Genomic DNA, 14,415 nt, shown 5'->3' with positions numbered 1-14,415 from the left:
TTTTTTTAACATTTGGAGAAACTGCCACTGTTTTTCAGAGGAGCTTCATCATTTTACATTGCTAAGGCTCCAATTTCTGTTATTATCTGTTTTGATTATAGATACTGTATTCTGTTTTGGTGGATATGAAGTGTATTTCGCTGTGGTTTTGATTTGCATTTCCTTAGTGGCTCATGATGTTGAGCATCTTTTCATGCTTATTTACCATATGTGTGTCCTCTTTAGTGAAGTGTCTATTCAAATCTTTTACCCATTTTAAAATTATATTGTCTTCTTACTACTGATTTGAGAATTCTTTATATATTGTGGGTACAAGTCCTTTATCAGATAAATGCTTGCAAAGAGTTTCTCTTGGCCTGTGGGTTTGTCTTTTCACTTTCTGTATGTTTACAATTTTTATATTTTCCTGATAGAGTGAGATAAAATATCACTCTTTAGCAACAATTTTTGTCTTAAAAGTCTTAAACTGTCTGATGTTAGTATAACCATTCCAGCTCTCTTATGGTTGTGTGTGGGAAGATTTTTAATTACTAATTTTATTTCTTCTTCTACGTCTACTTGGATTTTCTGTTTCTTCTTGAATCAGTTTTGGTAATTTGTGTCTTTCTAGGTTTTGTGCATCTTTTCTAAATGATCTCATTTATTGGCATTAGCTTGTTCACATTGCTCATGTATAATTAATTTTTATTGGTCGGTAGTAATGTTCCCTCTTTCATTTTTTTATTGTAGTCACTTGTATCTTGTTTTTGTTTTTGTTTTTTTTTTCCCTTGGTCAGTCTAGCTGAAGGCTCTCAATTTTGATCTTTTCAAAGAAACAACTTTTGGTTTCATTAATTTTTCTTTATTTTTTTTTTCTATTTTCTAATTTCATTGATTTCTACTCTAATTTTTATTATTTTCTTCCTTCTGCTTGCTTTGGGTTTAGTTTATGCTCCTTTTCCTAGTTCCTTAAGGTGAAAGCTGAAGTTAGTGATTTGAAACCTTTCTTCTTTTTTAAGTTAGGCAATTAAAGCTGCAAATTTCCCTCTAAGCATTGCTTTAACTGCATCCCATACATTTTATTATGTTGTATTTTCATATCATTCAATTAAAGATACTTTGTAATTTCCCTGGTGATTTTTTCTTTGACCCATGGGTTCTTTATAAGGACATTGGTTACTTTCCTACTATTGGGGGATATCTCAAAATTCTCTCTTTGAAAGGAATTTTAAGAGCCTAATTCAATTCCATTGTGGTCAGAGAGATACTTTTTATGATTTCAGTCCTTTTAAATTTATTGAGACTTGTTTTATGGCCTAGCATATGATCTGTCCTGAAGAATGTTCCATGTGCAATTAAAAATCAGCCTTCAACAGAGGGTTGAGAGCAGGAAGTGCCATAATCTGGTTTATGTTTTAGAAAGATTGTTCTGGATTCTCTATGAGAAATAGCTTGTTGGGTAAAGGGAGAAAGTGACATAAAGGAAGCAGTGCCCTAGTACAGACAAGAAATGATGATGGCTTTAATGTTTTGTTTGTTTGGTTTTTTTTTAATGTTTTTGAGAGAGAGAGAGGGAGAACAAGTGGGGGAGGGACAGAGAGGAAGAGAGACACAGAATCTGAAGCAGGCTCTAAGCTCTGAGCGGTCAGCACAGAGCCCGATGCAGGGCTCAAACTCACAAACCGTGAGATCATGAACTGAGCTGAAGTCAGATGCTTAACTGACTGAGCCACCCACGAGCCCCAAGAAATGATGGTGGCTTTAACTAGGTTAATAGTGGTGGAGTGAAATGTTGGTGGGTTTAGGACATGACTGCTGATAGAATGGATAGTGTGTGTGTGAGAGGAGGCAAGGAAGCCTCCAAGGTGTATGGCCTAAACAACTGGATCCAACGATGATGCAGTTTCTGAGATGGAAGGCTCTGTAAAAGAAGCTGGTTTTTCATGGAAACTTGATCTACAAAGCAGATACAATTTGTCAAGAGACTGATGTTCGTTCTAGTTTGGCTCTTCCCAAACTGTTTAATTTGGGGTAAATTAAACTTAACCTCCGCAGACCCCATCTGGAAGATTGTTACTTGATTAATTACAAATATTACTATAATTTATAACAATAATAGTGTCATATTAACTATATTCTGACTGTAATGCTATCTCTCTAAGCTTCCAGAGGGAGTTGTAAGTATATTTTAGTAGTGCTTAACCAAACATATTTTTACAATAAAATTTCACATCTCTTTGTTTCTAAGTATTTAATAAGCAATACTATAATTATTGCTTTGGTAGATCAAAACTTGTCAAATGTTAGCAGTTTCATGTAGTTCAACCTGATAGATTCTTTTTACTCATTGACCTAGGGTCACGTAAGGGTGTTTATGCCTCTTCTCAAACACATCTCTTTGTGATAATAGAAGTGAGAATTGAAATATGAGGTAAAATCAGTAGCAAAGTAATTTCCTTGATTTTTGCTTTCACATAAACCCAGGATAGCTGGTTGAAGAACTGGCCTGTGACTTATTTCAACATAGATTCCTTGATGAAAATATTTACAGAGACTTCTCCATTGAGGTGTAGCCAGTTGGGTACCCTGTGGGTTCTGCATGATGCTTCATAGCCCACTTGCTGTCTGACTTCCACCATTTGGGTTTTCTACAGCTTAGATGCTTTTTAATTATTGCGAGTTGATGTCTCTTGCTTGCGTGAGGAGGTTGGGTAGAGATGTATGGTTTCTGTTGGCTGTTAATAAATTTTTACTTTGACATTGACTATATTAAAGAAATCTGATGAAGATGAAGAAAATAGCTAATATTTTACTGAGCATTTATGTGACAGGTACAGTGCCAAATGTGTTACATAAAGTCTTGTTTAATCCTCATATTAATTCAACAAGATAGATATTGGTTTTTTCTTTTTAATGTTTATTTATTTTTGAGAGAGAGCAGACGCCTGAGAGGGAGAGAGACAGAAAGAGAAAGAACCCCAAACAGGCTCCATGGCATCAGCACAGAGCCCTACATGGGGCTCGAACTCACAAACCCTGAGATCATGACCTGAGCTGAAATCAAGAGTTGGATCTTAACCGACTGAGCCACCCAGGTGCCGCAAGATAGATATTGATATTCCCATTTTACAAATGAGGAAACTGGTCCCAAAAATGTTAAGTAGTAATGTAGTAAGTGATGGAGCTGGGATTTAAGTACTTTACTGCTTTTGGCCATTGAGAACAATAACAAAATTTCATTTCTGAACCAAATACATTGATCTCGTAGTACAGTCCGAAGGAATGAGAAGCTTTCTTATAAATCCCTTTTTGGTGAATTTTTTTTTCTTCTTTAGCAGTGGTCTTCAGGCTTTATTGTGCATCAAAATCACCTGGAGAAGATTGCTTCACTGGGCTTCACCTGGGGTCCCAGGACCCAAGCCTATTCAAGTGGCCTGCACAACACATTTTCTGGAAACTTTCTTGACTTTCTAAGTCGTTAGTTCTTAATTGCTGATAGCATTTTCAGGGCCCATTCATTAATATGTTATTTACCCTTTACAGGTCTATTTGAAACTCTGCAGATGTCTCAGAGTTTTTCCCTTTTGATAAAAAAAAAAAAAAAAATTCCCCTCCAGGCTTCATTTTTGAGCTGTCCTTGATGGTATGCCACCACCTACTCTTGAAATTTTCTCCTCTCTTAGCTTCCGTGATTCACTTTTATGCTACCCTCCATAGACAAGCACAAAAAATGTTTCTTGAATTTGAATAGAACTGTGTCTGTATTGCCCCCAGCTACTCAACCAAATATTTTCTTGTCTCCCCTGAGACCATAAAAATATATTATTTGCTCAGTTAAATTACCACATTTTATTATTTTTTAAATTGTATTTTAGAGAATGTGTGTGAGCAGAGGAGAAGGGCAGAGGGAGAGAGGGAGAGAATCTTAAGCAGAGATGGACACAGGGCTCAATCCCACAACCCCGGGATCATGACCTGAGCCAAAATCAAGAGTTGGGTGCTCAACCAAGTGAGCCACCCAGGTGTCCCCACATTTTATTTATTAAAAGCTGTGAAGACATGGTGAATATCATAAAATTTAGGATAAAAGATTTGTCAGTTGTACTGGTTATTTCCCATCAGGCTTTCACGTTCTTAAGTACAGAGGGGAAAACTATACCGCAGAACACCAGATTCTAAAAGCCAAAATAAATCCTCAGTTTAGGAATCCTTATGTTTGCCATCCCGTGGCTGAGCTCTGCTGGATTTCCTAAATTACTTCCAACTGACACCTGTCTCTCCTTAGTCTTTCCAGCTACTCAGAAAAAAAATAGCATAATTACTCATCTAATCAGTATGTCCCTGAAGAGTTTGACAAACTATAGAAGAGCATTAACAGAAGGAGAGAGACAGAGAATACGAACTTCTAACTGCAGCTCATTACTGGTAAGACACTTGACTTCTGTCCCGTCAGGAATCATAGAAAAATAACAGGTTTGAGATCTTAAAAAATCAAAAGGGAGATATACTTTATTTCCTCTCTCTCTAAATAATTATGTATTTATCTATAATCTCTAAAGTTGGCTATTGAAGGAATAATGAAACTTCTATAACTGCAGGGTAACTACTACCTTTTAAAGACCTTGGGGCACCCAGGTGGCTCAGTCAGTTGAGCGTCCGACTTCAGCTCAGGGCATGGTCTTGCAGTTCATGAGTTTGAGCCCCGCGTCGGGCTCTGTGCTAATAGACAGCTCAAAGCCTGGAGCCTGCTTCAGATTCTGTGTCTCTCTCTCTCTTCCCCTCCCCTGCTCATGCTCTGCCTGTCTCTGTCTCTCAAAAACAAATAAGTGTTAAAAAAAAAAAACAAAAAAACAGTACCTGTGCTTTCTTTAAAAAAAAATTTTTTTTTTAATGTTTATTTTTGAGAGAGAGAGAGAGCGTGAGCGAGGGAGAAATAGAACTTGAAGCAGACTCCAGGCTCTGAGCTGTCAGCACAGGGGCTCGAACTCACAGACTGTGAGATCGTGACCTGAGCCGAAGTCAGATGCTTAACTGACTAAACCACCCAGGCGCCCCATACCTGTGCTCTCTTTAATGACAAAGCGGTTTATTTGCTTATACCCTAACCTGGTCTAGGAAGACAATGTCATCAGGTTAATGAGACTACAGAGATAATAAGAAATGTACTTTCTGTGATTGTGTTGCCCTTCAAACTAAACGTGTATAATTGTAAAATCAGACCAGGTTAACAAAAACAAGTCCCACCATGCTTGACAGTGTCAGAATGTGTGTTTATCACACAATGGTGTGTGATGTTTTACCTTCTGAGCTGCTCGTTGCCTTCTCAGAGCCTGTCCTACTTTAAGAAAACATCATATACAGAAATCTGACTTATCAGGTAATGTAGGAAACGGTTATGTGTACATTGTAATGTATATGGACAAGTTCCTTGATATATTTAACAATTTCATCAACTCTTTTAAAAAATATCATAAAATATAGGGTAGGATGCGTATATTTTTCCATTTATAAAAACCACTGAGTTTTTTAGGAACACACACTTAGCTTAAATCCTGTTCGACCATATAGTGTTTACCCTGACCAAGTGCATTCTCTCCTTCATTGCACCTGCTTCTACTATTAGGATGATCAAAAAACGTGGTATTCTTAAAGTAAAATATTAAGATAAGAAGTTCCAATTTTCTTCTCCAGTATTCACAGTGTACTCTGTTATCAGAATTCAAATGAATGAACAAATGTAACTCAGTAAATAGTTCTCGGCTCCATTTTGCTTCCTGCGATTGTCTGTTTTTGCTCTGCCCTGTTCAAAAGGATTTTAGACCATTCGCTGTTTTCCAAGTTGTGATGAGATAAGGTAAATTAAAATGGGGCCAAAGAAAAGAAAAAGTATGGGTGGAGACAGAGAGCCAGAAATAATTCTAAAAATGCAAACCATATTGGCCAACACCTTTACTACTGGTTGTCCACAAATACCACAGCAAGCTTTCTAGCAGCCAACTTTCAGAAGAAAAAAAAAAACTTCACAGTGCCTTTGGATAAAAAGAACCCAGTTCAGGTGAGTTGCATCTGTTCTTGGTCTTAAGATCAGACAGACCTTTATCCTGAAGGTCCTCAAAAAGAGGATGCAGCTTTGAGTTTTGTAGCATTTCACAGTTAGCACTCAAATGTTTATTGAATGAATTATAGTGCCCTTCAATATAAGCTAGTGGCATTTCATGAAAATACATTTCAGCAACAGTAATTTTGCCAAAATTAGAAGCACACGGGCGCCTGGGTGGCTCAGCCGGTTGAGCGACTGACCAGCTCAGGTCATGATCTCATGGTTTGTGAGTTCAAGCCCCGCATCGGGCTCTGTGCTGACAGCTCAGAGCCTGGAGCCTGCTTCTGATTCTGTGTCTCCCTCTCTCTCTGCCCCTCCCCCGCTCATGCTCTGTCTCTGTCTCAGAAATGAATGAACATTAAAAAAAAAAAAAAAAAAGGCACACAGCCAGCAGCAGAAAGTGGTGGTCCAGATTGCTAGCTTATGCTCGTCTAATGTTATGTTTTAGAATATCTAGAGAAATGAATGGGTTGTTAGTTCATCAACTGATTACTCCTGAGTATTGATCTCTTGATAAATGTTGGCAGCAGTCTAGACATGTAGTTTGTTGCCAGCTGAATATAGACCTCTTTGTCTTAACAGTGCTCACAGCACATTTGTATCTTCATCAGAACCAAGGAACCTAAAAAGGCCTAACGACAAGCCCATCTTTCCCCCTTATGCTAGGCAAGCAGTGGGACGTTCCCACAGGCCTAGGACTTTGCTCAGAAAATCCTGTATAATCCAGTCCAGTACATAAAGACATGAGTAGTTGATTTCCTAAAGTTCTGTTCCTTACAGCTGAGTTAGCTTTAGTCCAAAAAATTTAGAGCAAATACGATGACCAGATCTCCACCTTAGCCAAAATAAAATCTTTTAAAGCTCTCAGAGAATATTAAACCACTTCCTGATGTAGTGTCTGTGATATATTGTGTTGTACATCAAAGTGACCCCAAAAAGGCGCACTTAGGATTTATACTTATACACTAATTTAAATTGGAAGAACCTTGATCGGTGGTTGTTCTTTCTTTCTTTCTTTCTTTCTTTCTTTCTTTCTTTCTTTCTTATCTTTATCTTTGAGAGAGAGAGAGAGAGACAGAGTGTGAGCAGGGGAGGAACAGAGAGACAGGGAGACACAGAATCTGAAGCAGGCTCCAGGCTCTGACCTGTCAGCACAGAGCCTGACGCGGGGCTCGAACTCACAAACCATGAGATCATGACCTGAGCCGAAGTCGGATGCTCAACTGGCTGAGCCACCCAGGCACCCCTGTTGTTCTTCTGACACTAATTAACTGGCAGGCTCAGTTGTCAGTTGAACCCCACCCAATTCAAGATAAAACCATATCATCTGCTTATAAAAGGTTGCTTGTCTTAATATTTCTCTGTAACAAGGCAGGATATATGCAGTTCATCCAAAAATGATATTGGATCACATTAACTCAAGGAGAAATACTGTGTAGTTATTATTTTTTTTAATGAGAAAAAGCAGTATGTATTGATGTAAAAGGATGCCCTTGACGTACTATTGAATGAAAGCTTAATTTGTGAAATAATATTAATCCTCATTTTTAAAAAAGGCAATTTTATACCAAGTGCATTTATTTCTAGAGATTATTTCTAGAGATTATGGGAATCCATTATTTGTACCTTTTTCTATCATTTGAGGTTTTTTGGTAATCATATATATTCTCCCCCCCCCCCCGCCCCCAGAAAAATAGATGTTCATTTGTTTTAGAAGGGAAGATAATATATAGCCAAGGCAAGGTGTACAATGAGAACCTTGGTTTCCTTAACCATGTAGGGATAGTAATAGAGCATCTTTGTATTAGTTTGCTACAACTGCCATAACAAAGTAACACGGACTGGGTGACTTAAACAGAAATGTATTCCTGGAGGCCAAAAGTCCAAGATCAAGGTGTCGGCAGGGTTGGTTTCATTCTGAAACAGCTTATAGATTACTGTCTTCATATGTAGATGGTGCTGTTCCCCTGGCCTTCTGTGTGTGCATGTGTCTGGTTGGTCTCTCTCACCTAATGTCCTCCTCTTATAAAGACACCAATTATATTGGATTAGCGCCCACCCTGTCTACCCCCATTTTAATTTAATTACCTCTTTAAATGCTCTGTCTCCAAATACAGTCAACATTACTAATTATAGTTATTCTGTGAAACAAAAGAAATCTTGCCTATAAAGCAGTTAGCATAATTAGCCTGACAGTATAAGCTCAGTAAAGGTGAACTGTTATCATTATTTTAACCTTTAGGAAGTTTTCAGTTTCCTAGGCAAAAGACCATCTCTTCTACCTGGATTCTTAGTAGTAGATTCTTGGTGTAGCTTCTTTGCAAGCATCAATAATTGGAAATTTGTCTGCCTCCTAAAGCTTGACCCATAACTATTTCCTGTTCAGTCATAGTTGATGACAAGGCAACTAACAATAGCAAATAATATGCTATAATTTAGATGGCTTTTTCTGTGATGGTAGATGGTTGTCTGTGATGAAATAGCAATAGCTCAAGTCTTTCAGTGAGTATTTAAACATTGCTTTCAGTAACCCAGACTTAGGTTAAGTGAATAGCCCAGATACAGTTTGGCTGGAATGTCTAGTAATAACATCATGATGAATAAATGTATGTTATTGTGTAGTAATAACAGTAAAATTGGGATGGCAGGGAGAGGGGAGAAGAGTGAAGGGTAGTCTTTTATGAAGATGGAATAAACTGTTCTAGATCCAGCCAAGCAGTTTCATGTCTGTAGAGGTAATAGAGATTACCAAGTAAGGCAGGATAAAGGCCCGTAATTCAGAATGGCCCCTGGATAGCTCAGGAGGCAGAGTCTTCAGCAAAGACTTTATTTAAGCTGCTTAAGTTGGTTGTTAGCTGTACGGTATGGGTAACTCTTATTGGACTTCAGTCACAGTGGCTTGGAATCTGTTAAACCTAGGTTCGTTGATCTTGTTTTGTAAAGCTACAATACATGAACCTCCTGTTTGAGCAAATGTGTGGGGCCCCACCACTTCATCTAACCAACTTCATTCTGTTTTGTGTAGTAGTCACCCACGGTCTGCCTCTAAGGATCAGGCAGTGCTTGATTTTAGCTAAGCTTATTTGAGGCAATAAGAAATTCAGAGTAAGCTTCAGATTATATGACATGCTTGCTGACTCTGCACCCCACCACACCACCACCCCAGTACCTCATTAGTCTGTCTAAAGCTTTCACGTCCTTTGCAACAGTTCTTAAATTAGGTTCTACGAAAATGGAACAGTTAAAACTGGTTTTAAGGTAACCACGGCCTACCAGTGTTTGAAAAGAAGAGGAATCCTTGTCTTAAAACAGCCAGGATAGGGGCACCTAGGTGGCTCAGTCAGTTAAGCATCCAACTGCAGCTCAAGTCATGTTCTTGCAGTTTGTGGGTTTGAGCCCTGCACTTGACTCTGTGCTGACAGCTGGAGCCTGGAGCCTGCTTTGGATTCTGTGTCTCCCTCTCTCTCTCTCTGCCTCTCCCCGACTTGTGCTTACCCTCTCGGTCTTTCTCAAAAATAAATAAATAAACACTTAAAAAAAAAAAAAAAAAAAAGCCAGGATAGAGTCTTAAATAGTCCTCAGTTAGTAAAAATTGAACTAGACTTAGATACTACCCCTAAGCCTATCTGGCAGTACTCTCAGCACCCTGTTTCATTTACCCAGTCTTAAGACAGAGGCTCTGTACCAGCTGTGCCTAGGGTCAAATCAGAGATGACTGGCAACTTTCCAGTCCAGACATCAATATATAATGCCAGCAGAAAGCATAGGAGAAGCTAACTATGCCTGCTAGCCAGTCCCAGTGGTAGAGATGGGGGTTAACAATTTCTGTAAATTTACTATGCTGTCTCCAGGATTCTGAGAACCAGACTGTGCATAGTAAATGTTGTTGTCAATCCATTCATAAGTGAATCTGAAAAATGCAATTTAAATTATTATAGGTCTTTTCCAAAGCATGCCCACAAGGAAGAAGCAGTCTTCATATCCCCGTGGCTCCACACAGGCCCTCATGACTTGCACCACCAGTCTTAGAGTTTAACTGTCCACAAATCGTTAGGACTTCCATGAGAAACATGAATTAAAGTTTAAAAACCATAGAAATGAAACCGTATACTGAAAACTAGGGCAGGTGTCTTAGCAGGGGAAATATATGCAAAACATTATGTCCAGTTTGTTGTGGAACTAAACAGAATTGACAGGGTAAAGTTTGTCCCCAGAGCCAGTCCTGTAGCAATGACCAGGGCTGACTGAGGTGAGAACAACCCGTATACTTGCTAATCTCTGTTAAAGTGTCTTCCTCTGATTGCCAGAGAAATAGAAGCCCCCAGTACTAGATAGGAAAAGATGAATGTTCCAAAATACAGGGCCTTTTTTTTTTTTTTTTTTTTTAATTAAAAACTCCCAGGAAGGCCAACACATCAGAGTCCTGACCATATTCAGAAGAGGAGTGTTAGCCATATTTTAGGGAGTCTATCACATCTATATACATACGTATATAGTCTCCTTTGGTCTTATTGGAGAATTTGTCACCCGTTAGGGCTGCCCTTCCAGTGGGACAGTTTGCTAAGCCACTAATTAGCCAAGTTTACAGAGGACCAGGGTGAAAGGTACCTAACTAGTCAATACTCCACAGGCTTTTCTAGGCAGGTCACCAATTCTAACTGAAGTCATAACCAATTGAGGCTTCTTCACCAGTAACAGATAAGGGAGTTTTAGACAGTGGTTGATAGAACAGGAAGCCAAATGGCAAAGTCAAACTATTCCAGTAGGAGGCAGATTTCCTGTATCTAGCAGATTTTGAGTTGTAAGCGTAGGAAACTATAAAGTGAAGAACATTTCGAGTACCACCTGAGCCTCATGGTTTGGTTAAGAGTCCCTTCCAGGAAGAATTCTGACCTCTCCAAGACGGCATCCTGTATTCTTCTAAAAAGACAAGGTTCCAGTACCTCAACAATGTTCTAGTACCTCAAGGACTTAAAAACAGCATGAATAAGAATAAAAGGGGACCTCTCCTTCACTTCAAAATCTGCTCAGTTTGGAACCTGAATATTTAAAAGAACTACCTAGAAGCACTTCTGCTTCCAACCAAGATGGAGTAACAGGAACTGGACTTACTATCCCACCTGAAATAATGATTTCTAAGATACTGTTCATCAGACAACAAAGGACAAATCCTGAGAGATGATAAACTATTTTTCTAGCTGTATTAAGATAGTCCTCTCTGTCCTCTTCACCTCCAGAAAAGTTGAATTGATAGTAACAGAGTTGAGTGGTAGTACCAGAGGCTGGAAGGTGGGGGAAAGAGGAGAGACTGATGAAAGATATAGGATGAGTAAGTTCTAGAGACCTAATGTACATTGTGGTGACTATAGTTAATATTTATGTACTTAAAATTTGCTTAGAGAGTAGATCTCAGGTATTCTGACCATGAAAAAAGGTAATTATGGGAGGCAGTGGGTATATTAATGACTTTTATTGTGGTAATTGTTTCATAGTGTATATACACACCAAAACATCATGTTGTGTACGGTAAATAGTACAGTTTTTACTAATCAGAAACAAATTTAAGAAAAAGGGAAAACATTAAAGACAATTTGTAGGAGAAACATTCCCTGCCTGGTGGAGACAGAGCTGGGAGTCTAGAAAGCCTGAGGCAGCCAGAGTTAATAGGACAGAGTATGAAAGACAAGAGCAACAAACAGAGAAAGTCCCAGAGATCTGCAGGTGCACTCCTTGAGCATTCATCAGAGTATCAATCAGTGCGTGCATGTGAGGAAATCACCTAAGGCTAAGGAAGGAATAACGTGAAGGGGTTAAAAGAGTACCTGCTCCTGTCAGCCAGATTGGAAAACTGTATGACTCACGTGGCATTTGGTAGGGTAAAACTCACAATATCTGGAGTACAAAGATGACCAGGCAACAAAGAAAAAGGAGAACATGACCAATGATGGAAATAATCAAAACCAACCCAGAACTGACACATGTATGTTGGAATTAGCAGAGAAATACATCAAACCTGTTACTATAAGTTATATTCCATCTGTACAAAAAGTTAGATAGATACAGACGGAAGATGTTTTAAAATACCCAAATCAAGCCTCTGGAGAGGAAAACGACGATGTCTGAGACCAAAAATACACCGAATGGGCACTCAGTGGCAGCCCCTGCCCAGACCAGACTCTGATGCTCATGTACCTCACTCTGCTTCCTCTGCAACCATGTCTGACAAACCCGATATGGCTGATAGGGAGAAACTCAAGAAGTCAAACTGAAGAATATAGAAACGCAAAATCTACTTCCTTCAAAAGAAACAGCTAACCAGAAGAAGCAAGCAGGCAAAATGTAGTGAAGTGTGCACTAACAATGTGCACTGTACATTCCACAAGCATTGCCTACTTATTCTGCTGCTTCTAGCTCTTTAACTTTGTAAATTGTAAAGAATTTGGATCAAGTTTAAATGCTGACCCTTTTCACACCAAAGATTCGATGACTGGGGCACCTGGGTAGCTCAGTCAGTTAAGTGTCTGACTTCAGCTCAGGTCATGATCTCGCAGTCTGTAGGTTTGAACCCCGTGTCTGTGCTGTAAGCACAGAGCTTGGAGCCTGCTTCCGATTCTGTGTCTCCCTCTTTCTCTGACCTCCCCTGCTTGTACTCTGTCTCAAAAAATAAGTAAACATTAAAAAAAAAAAAAAAAGGGGGGGGGCGCCTGGGTGGCTCAGTTGGTTAAGCCTCCAACTTAGGCTCAGGTCATAATCTTGTGGTTTGTGAGTTTGAGCCCCACGTCGGGCTCTGTGCTGACAGCTCAGAGCCTGGAACCTGCTTCAGATTCTATGTCTCCCTCTCTCTCTGCTCCTCCCCTGCTCAAGCTCTGTCTCTCTCTGTCTCTCAATAATAAACAAATGTTAAAAAAAAAAAAAGAATCTAGGACTACTGACGACAAAGGCCACACCTCCCATCTGCCTCTCTGGCTGGCAGGAAAGGAAAAGAACTTGCATGTTGGTGAAGGAAGAAGCTAGCTGGGACAACAGTGAAATCTAGAGTAAAATTCAAGCTTTCCAAGATGTCCCGCAGGCTGTAAAATGCAGTTGCATCAGAGCATTATTTTTTTTTTGTTCAAATTATTTTAACTACTAGAATGCACAATTTTTTCAATGTGTAAATAAAAAGTTTTAAAACCTGAAAAACATACACTGGATGAGATTAACAGCAATTAGACATTACAGAAGAAAAGATTAATAAACTTGAAGTCACAGTGACAGAAAATATCCAAAATGAAATAGAGAAAAGAGGGGGAAATTGTTTTTAATGGAAAGAGTGTCTTTGACCTATCATTGAACATCAAAGAAGAACCTCCAGTGGGCTAATATATGGGTAATTGGGGTCTCTACAAGAGAGAAGAAAGGGAAGGAAAGAAAAATACTTGAAGGGGCACCTGAGTGACTAAGTCAGCTAAGCATCTGACTTCGGCTCAGGTCATCATCTCACAGTTGGTGGGTTCTAGCCCCGCATCGGGCTCTCTGCTTATCAGCACAACCCGCTTCGGATCCTCTGTCCCCCTCACCCGCTCACACTCTACCTCTCTCTCTCTCAAAAATAAATAAACATTGGGGCGCCTGGGTGGCTCAGTCGGTTGAGTGTCCGACCTCAGCTCAGGTCACGATCTCGCGTTCCGTGAGTTCGAGCCCCGCGTCCGGCTCTGGGCTGATGGCTCGGAGCCTGGAGCCTGCTTCTGATTCTGTGTCTCCCTCTCTCTCTGTCCCTCCCCCATTCATGCTCTGTCTCAAAAATAAATAAATGTTAAATAAATAAACAAACATTAAAAAAAAATACTTGAAGAATTAGTGGCCAAAATTTTTCCAAACTTGAAATAAGCTATAACCCACTGCTCTAAGGAGCTTGATAAACCCATAGTACAGGAAACATGAAGAAAACTACTCCAAGGCCCATCATAATCAAGTCACTCAAAACCAGTCATAAAAGAGAAAATCCAAAGGAGCCAGAGGTGGATGGGGGGGTGGGAGTGGGCAGAAGAACACATTACACAGAGAGGAACAAAAACAAGGGTGAACACTGGATTTCTCACTGAGAATAATATAAATGAGAAGACAGTGGAACAACAGCTTTAAAGTACAGAAAGGAAAAACCATCAACATAAAATTCTGTGTTGACAAATTCTGTTGGCAAAAGTATCTTTCAAAAATTAAGGCAAAATAAAGCTGTTTTCGGATACCCAAAACCTGAAACATTTATCACCAACCACTTTCCATTATAAGAAGTGTGAAAGGAAGTACTTCAAACACATTAAAAATTGTACCAGCTGATAGTCTGGATTTACACA

The 14,415-nt window shown here is 39.3% G+C and overlaps 1 protein-coding gene across 3 annotated transcripts in view; it reads left to right on the top strand.

Annotated features, from left to right (window-relative positions):
- The window catches only part of SPPL3 (signal peptide peptidase like 3), a 136,910-nt gene that overhangs the window by 93,135 nt on the left and 29,360 nt on the right, over window positions 1–14,415 (top strand). Inside the window, exon 2 of one of the 3 annotated variants that reach the window (XM_042910876.1) lies at window positions 4,265–4,404. The exons of the other annotated variants lie outside the window; for them this stretch is intronic. The gene's annotated coding sequence lies outside the window, so the exon portion shown is untranslated. The remainder of the gene's footprint in view (window positions 1–4,264; window positions 4,405–14,415) is intronic. 3 annotated transcript variants of the gene reach the window in all.

This window comes from Panthera leo, chromosome D3 (genome assembly GCF_018350215.1).
Source record: "Panthera leo isolate Ple1 chromosome D3, P.leo_Ple1_pat1.1, whole genome shotgun sequence".
NCBI lineage: Eukaryota > Metazoa > Chordata > Mammalia > Carnivora > Felidae > Panthera > Panthera leo.
Note: the sequence above shows the minus strand (reverse complement) of the source record. Positions and strands in the feature narration are given on the sequence as shown.